At 45.1% G+C, this 8,680-nt stretch overlaps 1 pseudogene; it reads left to right on the forward strand.

Moving 5' to 3' along the window:
• The first annotated feature begins 5,760 nt into the window (after nucleotides 1-5,760).
• LOC144752800 (zinc-regulated GTPase metalloprotein activator 1 pseudogene) lies at nucleotides 5,761-6,416 on the forward strand (annotated as a pseudogene).
• Nucleotides 6,417-8,680: the final 2,264 nt, after the last annotated feature.

Raw genomic sequence — 8,680 nt, forward strand, 5'->3', positions numbered from 1 at the left:
TTTTTGTGGCCCAAAAGCATTCGCATTTTATTAACAATTTGTTCCGTTTTTATTTTACAAGCGCCTCACACAATGCTTTTACTTTAATGTTGGCCATGCCCCTTTCTTTAGACAAGGCTTGTCTAAAGAAAGGTGCAAAGCCGCTTTTCAAGTGAAACTGCGGCATGGGGCTCTTTTACAAAAAAAAGCATTTGTTTGTCAACTTGACAAACAGATGCTTTCTTTTGTAAAATCGCCCCATACCGCGCTTTCATTTTAATGGCGGCCGCATTTAAAAGATGAACCTTTTAAAGACAGGGGTGTGGACACCATTACCATGAAAGCGTGGCATGGGGCGTTTTTCCAAACTAGCATTTGAATGCAATAGGTCCCGCATTTGCGAGTGTTTAACCTATTGGCATTCTCATTTACAATGCCAATAGCTCAAATTCTTGGAAATACGAGACCTAGTGCATTGCAAATGCTTGTTTCTTCTTATTCGCAATGAACGCAAAATTCCCTACAAGAAAAATGATTATCTCAGGTTACCATAACCAGCAATGCGAGTGACACATTAACTTGTATAAAAATGGTTAGGTCAAGATCCAATTGTCAGTGAAGGCTCTAAAATCTAAAATCTCTACTAGCCACAGGATTGCAAGCTTCCATCTCCTTTCTCTATCTGTCTCATTATCACCCAGATATCCCTTGGAAAATGAACCCTGACATAATAATGTCAACATGAATCAGGAAATTTAAGCCTATACCCTAGTATATAGCTACCCACGAACTGGCACAGACCAAATTACTGTCAGGACCAAGATACTAGCCTACAAATAGCGACCAAAATACTGACAGGATCAACATATATACCTACAAATAACAACCACTTCCTCTTGAAACAGCCTAAATCTGCAAATCAACTTCTCATTTAGTGCAGCTGCACCAAAACAAAAGCATGCAGACTGATCCTTCACAGACCTACGCAATCGACCATTGCCATTCATACGTGTTGTAATTACTTGCCTCATGCTTCATACTACATCTGTTTACTACTGACCAGAGAACTCCTCATTCACCCAGTCCTGAAAATTTGCTGGTTGAAATCAAACAGGATCCTACCAGGGGTGGCTCCTCCACTAGGGTGGAGAAGCATCGCCCCAGTGCTTTCTCCAGCATGAGAAGCAGAAACCTAAAATGGTAATAACTTTCTGTTATTACCATTTTATGTTTGGTTGCGGGCGGGGCGGGTGGGAAGGGATGCTCTGTGAGCAGCTGGGCAGGGGAGAAGTGGTGTGCCAACTCCTGAGGGTGCAATGACTGTTTGGTTGGCCCTCAGGTTGAATTAGTGACTTTTGTGGTTTACGATGACAAGGATTGTGATTGTTGTTTGAGTTGGGTTATCATCCCCCTGAATCAATAACTGGATATTTTACAACATATGTATAACAACCACTGTACTTGATTCAAAGAGTTGATTCATTCAGGGCTATATGTGCAGTTGTTAACACATCATATGAGAGTATACTAGCATAACAAAGACACAATTCTAAGTTTGTTTTCACATGGGGAAGTGCCCAAATAGATGAATGTCAATTCCTTGAGACTGAATGTAGACAAAACGAAGATCTTTATTTTAGGTAGTTCTTCTTTGCGGACCCCAGAATAGTGGCCAGATTCTCTTATTCTGCTTCCCGCCTCGACACACCAGGCATTTAACATTGGATTGTCTTTAATAACCAGCTATCTTTCAATGCTCACATTAGCAATCTAAATTCCACCTGCTTTTGTCTGCCATCATTCTAAAAATCCTTCCTTTTATGCCAAATTGCTCCGGGAACATGTTCTGGTAAGCATTAATAAGGTCTAGGCTTGACTGGAGCCCCTTGTCCCAGTGGATGGGGAGGAGAAGGACCCTCAATGGAGAGGGTGGAGGAGAACCTGAATTGTAAGATCTTAAGTTGGAATGTAGCAGGACTTAGATTAAAAAGTGGGGAACACAGATGTATTCATTTTCTTAAAGCCTATGATATAGTGGGTTTACCAAAGACGTGGGAAAGAGAAGATAATTTCGGGCTGGACGGGTATAAATCATATTTTGTGTCAGCGCGGCCTTCGGCCTCTGGGAGAGCAAAGGAGTGACTCGACTCCAATATCACTAAAGGTGATAGGAAAACATTGTTTGGTGAATACCAGTTCCACCAATTGTTTAGCTGTAGAAATTAATAATGTTAATTCTATGAAATTGTTAATAGTACATTTCTACAATTCACCGGAGGTTTGATTTTTAAATGAGCATTTAAGTAGCCTAAAAGTTTTTTTAATTGATTATATACTCAAACAAATCACTTCATATTCTATTTTTATTTTGGGAGATTTTAATGTTCACTCGTATCTGAAGAACTGTTTTGTGGGAGACTATTGTGGCCCAGAGGATCCCCTTAGTTGCCATTTTGAGCATAGCCGGCAAGGAGAATACCTAGAGGATCTTCTGGCGGCAGTTGATTTATGCCAGCCAAACACAAATATCGTGGGGAGGAGGATCCCTACATTTAAGGGAAGGGGGCAGGATTCTATAATTTATTATATCTTAATTTCTCCGGTGGTATCATCCCAAGTTATTAAGTATGGTGCTATTTGGTCTGACTATAGTGGCCATAATCCTGTTACACTCGAGTTATGTAGGTCAATTGGCCTTAAAGAGAAAGAGGGACAATTACCCAGAGGTAAGGACCACAGACCAGGGATGGGGGTTAAGATGGTCTAGCATAATCCCGGAGTCATTCTTTCAAGACTTAATGCATAAAGCGGAAGAGAGTCTTAATATATGTCTAAGTCCTGGAGGTAAGGGCCCAGAGGTTTTATTGGAATTTGAAGAGATCTGTGCACAGGTGGCCTTGGGCCTAACAATGCCTAGCAGAAGTTATATTATTTTGGGGGAGAAACGGTTTGACAAGGAGTGTTTGAAAGCCCACCAAAAGCTTATTTCTGCCCTGAAGCAGGTTCCCGGAGATCGTACCGCTGTAGCCCAATTGAGACAGTCCTATGAATGTAGGATTAATCGCTGCAAATAGGAAATCAAAGAAGAGGCCTTCAGTCGAGTTCAATAGGGATAGTGCAAGATTTTGGGCTATATTCAATAAACCCTTTTTTTACGGGATTAATAACAAGCCCTTACAATGTAATATTATGGAGGATCCGTGGTGCTCCCATTTTAATACTGTTTATAGAGTATCACAGGTCGAGATGGTCTTCCCAGTTACTCCTGACCTAGCCTGAGGCAATAAAACATAGATTTTTATAGATACCGGAATGGAGGTGGCTATTTTGCAAATGACTAGTAATAAGGCCCCCGGCCCCGATTGTGTCCCGGACGATTTATATAATCTAAGGCCACAGCTCTGGGCAAAGATCATAGCTATTCTTTTAAATACGGCTGGTAAGTACGGATTTCCATCATCCTGGTCTCTATCAACCATTATCCCTGTGTTTAAAAAGGGGCAGAGAGGCGACCTAGGTTGCTATAGACCTATTTACCTGATTGATACAGTGGTGAAGGTCTTAGGTAGAGTTATTTTAAATAAACTTTTTGATTGGTTGGTTGACTATAGAATTTTAACAGATTGTCAATATGGCTTTAGAAAAGGTAGAAGTACTATAGATCAATGTTTAAATCTGCACCTTATGGTAGAGAAATATACAGTGACGAAACAAGGTACGCTGCAGCTGGCCTTTATGGACCTGTCTTCGGCTTTTGACCCAGTAAATAGAACAAAGTTATGATCAATATTAATTGATTGATATGGGGATGGACCGCTGTTTAGTCTATTTTTTAGCAGATCGTTATAAGGATCTTTATACTAGGGTCAGAGTCAACCAAGATTTTAAATGCATTAAGCACTTTAAAGTAGTGGTGGGCGTAGTGTGCGTAGTGGGGCTACGCAAAGCTCTGCGAAGTGGGGTGGAAGCTACGCCCACCCACACACTTTGCGTAGCCCCACTACGCACCGCCCGCCTCCCTCCCGCCCTCTTCTATATGCCTAGTTTTAATGTTAAACACGGTAAAAGTAATGAAAAAGGACCTGGCATGCGTCATCCCGGGGCTCCCTCTTCCTGTTGTCGTGCCGACTTCATCCAGACGAATGCGCATGCGCGGGCGCACGCGCATGCGCATTTCTTGCAAGAAATGCACAGGCGCCCGCTCTAGATATTCCACGTATAGGGGCAGGGTTATTTCTGCTCTCCTATTCGCTGATGATGCAGTTCTCTTGGCCCGAACTGCAGTTGGTCTGCAGAAACTCTTGGACTCCCTTGGATCTTTTATGCAATCCCTGGACCTTATTGTCAAGAAAATCAAAACTCACACAATGACAATGGGGCAGAGGCCAAAAAAAAGTAAAACGTTTTATTGTGAAGGGGTCGAGCTGTCAAGGGTCTCCTCTTCCCCTATTTGGGGGATTTATTTGATGAAAGAGGCTCCTGGACTCCACAGTTAAGGGCAAAAAAGCTTGTAATGTCAAGGTCCATAGCTGTCATTTAGATTTTTGCTTCCCAATTGGCAGCGAAGCCTCTTGAAGCTTTCCTCAAAATGTATGGTTCTAAAAGCATTGCAATAGCATTGTATGGGTCTGCAATGTAGGGATATAACCCCACAGGGGTACTTCAGCAAGTTGAAAACAAATGTATGTGATATCTCCTGGCGGTCCCCCAATCTACTTCTACTTTTGCTATTCACCAAGAGCTGGGCAGTGGCTTTGTCGAGGATCAAATTGGGATGAGCTCAGTGATTTGATAGCTAAAGACATGGATTACTACAGAATTGGAACTGAACAGAATCATACCATTAGGGACTGCTTAGCGAGTTACAATTAGCTATGTAACCATGGCACCACCCCACCCCCCATTAATCATGTACTTCAGGCATTTGTGCCCTTCCTGTCTGTGGAGAGCTGTGCTCAGTGTGCCCTGCGCCTGGCCTGTGGCTGCGCCCTGCACTCAGGGAGCCTGACCACAGTAAATGCAGCTGGCCACGTTGCACGCAGGGCGACATAGAAGGGACAGCATTGTAGTGTTGCTCCCCTGCCAGGATGGTAGCCGAGCCCACGGGCCACCGTAGGTGGAGAAGGTTGACCGCCCCACTATTTATTGCCCTTCGTGTCAGGAGGGGAGGAGTAAGGCCAAGAGGTCTCATAAGGGGTCACCTCTGAACTGGTCCTCTTTGACTGTCAGTATTAAGGCAGTAGATATCGTTTAACTTGTGGCAGATGATGGATGTTGGTTCTAGGCCTTTTTAGGTTTGCCTATGCAAGACGCATGCATAGCATAGGACAGAGACCTGTAGTCATCGCCACAGCTTTGGGGGCAAAAACGTGTACGCGTTGCATTGCTTGCAATGCAACGCGTGCACATCTTGGCGATTTCCTTTCGGGAGCGCGCGGCGCCATATGGTGGTGCCATATGGTTGCACACTCCTGAAAGGGAATCGCCCATCCCCCCTCCCCCTGCTGCCACTTTCACTGCCGCGCGGCCAATGCTTGTTAGTTCCAGTTAGAAGAATATAGCTAAGCAACGGCGCACCCTCAAGCGACGGTGCTTCACGCAGTATCCCTGTGCGTCATGGGGGTGATTACTTCCGGTCGTAGGTGACAGGTGCTTGTGCTTCCGGGTGGGGCTAAAGTAAACACCGGCCATAGTGTGAGGGTAGTTTGAGGGGGTCGGAGGGTAGTGGGGGCAGGTGGACACTGGATCTATAGTCCAGGACCCCTCCACGCAGCAGCTCCAATGACTGACTCCAGCACGGAGGAGGAGGAAGACTGCCCCGAGCTCATCCCATCCTCAAGGAACCACCTCAAGTCGCCAGGATTCCCAGTCACCAACATCACGGGCTACCTGGTGCGGGCAAGAGCACGCTGCTGCAGCACATCCTGACGGAGCAGCACCACAAGCGCATCGCCGTCATCCTGAACGAGTTCGGCGAGGGCAGCGCGCTGGTGAAGGCGCTGGCCGTCAGCCAGGCCGGGGAGCTGTACGAAGAGTGGCTGGAGCTGCGCAACGGCTGCCTCTGCTGCTCCGTCAAGGACAGCGGTGTCCAGGCCATCGAGAACCTCATGCGCAAGAAGGACCGCTTCACTACATCCTGCTGGAGACCACCGGCCTGGCCTCCGTCTTCTGGGTGGACGCCGAGCTGGGCAGTGAGCTGTACCTGGATGGTATTGTGTCCGTTGTGGACGCCAAGTACGGGCTGCGGCAGCTGACCGAGGAGAAGGGCGAAGGCCTGATCAACGAGGCGGCTAGGCAGGTGGCCCTGGCCGGCCCCCTTCTTCATCAATAAAACAGACCTGGTGCAGAATTTTGTTGTGTGCACTGCATCACCAAATGCGATGCAGTGCGTGCAACGAAATTCTTTCTATTTATTCTTATGTTTACTTACCTGTTAAACTCCGTAATCCATACATTACTACCCCCCATCCTGCCCCTCCCCCTTCCCACGTCACCTCCCGCCCCGTACTCCTGCTACCGTCCGTGGCTGGAAAGGAAGCCCTGGTATGCAAATACTGAGAGTAAATACAGATTTAAATTGCTATCCACGTGTTCTGCCAAACTTGAGAAACAGATGCACTTTTTCCTCAGTGATCCATTGGGATGTGCATGGGCACAATAAGCAGTGCTAAGCTGAAATCCACATTGCTGCTCACCACGTCATGGCAGGCAATTGTATACTGGGTGGGTATTTGATCGCTTCCCAATACACATTCTCCAAGGTACTTAATCCCTCCCCTGAAAAGCGCGATCACTCCCAATTCATTGAAAATAAATACAGTCTCCAGGGGTAAAAGCAAAAGATGTGCCTGCTCATGAAGTTCTTATGTTATGGTGATTAACATGTTTCTTAGAGCCTAGGCTTTCTACAGATAGACATGTCTACTATTTTGATCCATTGAAATTGTTGGAGGAGAAAATGTATATATTTTTTCTTCATAAGTGCACTTCAGCCTAAGGCAGAGACCCCCCCCCGGTCAAATAACCTTGGCGCAGGCCCCCTCCAGATAAAAATTTCTAGAAACTGGTATTTCTCATCATCGATAACCATAAACACCCCCAATTATAATGGCAAATCATTTTTACAGTGGATAAATAATATTAAACAGTGTATTCTGTACGTTTTTCACTGTCAGGTAGCTACACATAAAATAACTGGAAGCTTAAATGAAAATAAATGTAAATAGTTGTTACTCAGTGGGCAAGGCACAATAGTACATTATGAAACCTCTATTAGTTAATACACTGAAGAGGTCTGTGTGTAACCAGAGATCCACAGAATTATATCTTCGTTTTTGCAGTGGAGAATAGTGACTTGTATATTTTTAGTGCTACAAGGTCACAGCCTGTGACAGAAAGCGCTGTGAATATGGTCATATTTTCATACTTGTATTACACACAGTATAAGCTGGATTGCACAAAATGCCCCAAAAGTTTTACGATAAAATGATGCTTCCAAAATATAATAATACCCAGACTGTACGTAATGCAATTTTATTTTACATAACTGTCCCTTCAGCAACTCCTCAGGGGTAGTGAACACTATGTAAGCTTCACACTTTACAGCTCACTTGTTAACTCTTTGCACTACCACTCAAAAATAATAAGTCTGCTACCACAGAGCTTTGAGTGATTTGATCAATAAAAGCCAGTATGGCTCCCAAGACTCCTTTACATTTGCAGATTACCCCTTAAATTTGCAGATTATTACGTGGCGCACATTTGCATTTCAGGCACCCTGGCTGGAAGGGTTGTTTAGCTGTCTGCCCGGGTTTCACAACACAAGTCACTCCCTGAATGACACTCTAGCTGAAGCATTTAAACTATCGAAAGTAACCATCCTAGGACAGTTTTTTTTTATTAAAAGTAGAAGAATTTTTTTCATAAATCACAAAAAGTCTGGACATGTCATGCCCCTCCGGTCCCGACCACTTTCACCTCTGGGTGAAACCTCGGCTGATAGGGAAACCAGTCTGGTTATGCCCGGTTTCACAGCTCTTGTATTCCACCGCCAAGATGCGGAGCGGTTCAGTCCTCGATATTCTCATACGAAAAATAAACATGACATCAAACTTGCCCAAACTACACCACTTGCCAAATGACCACACTTGACATTGCTAGACCCAAAGGATACTGGAGTCTTACACCCCCATCTCGTTGTTTCGACTCACCAGGTACCTCAAGTGTGGAAAAAAAACTCAGGTCACACGTGGCAATACGAGACCACAAAGGCAAAAATGCCTAAGTTACAGACGCGGCGGTGCCACCTGTAATTTATACATATAAACATGAGGCCCAGGGGTGAACGCCCATGTTCATAAACAAGCTCGGACGCACTACACCGAGGAATGCAGCCCCTCGCTTGGTTGGACATCTACACTTCCGTCCCAAGGGCCGGTGAACCTTGTGCTCAAGGCATGGGCAGTGTACAGATATTTTACACTGTTACAGGCAGCTGTGAAGAAAAACATTTTTTTATGAAGAGAAAAAAGGTTAATTAAAAGAATTTTAGAACTGATTCCCTGTCCCGTATGAGTGCAGACACAGCAAGATTCAATGACACTGCTGAAGGTCACGGAGTAGACATACACAGAATGTCCGTGGGGAATGCGCCCCTCCTTCCATGACGCCATGGCCTCCCTGGGGGTCGCGCCCCACAGAT

The sequence above is a fragment of the Lissotriton helveticus genome, chromosome 5_1 (assembly GCF_964261635.1).
Source record: "Lissotriton helveticus chromosome 5_1, aLisHel1.1, whole genome shotgun sequence".
NCBI classification, from domain to species: domain Eukaryota; kingdom Metazoa; phylum Chordata; class Amphibia; order Caudata; family Salamandridae; genus Lissotriton; species Lissotriton helveticus.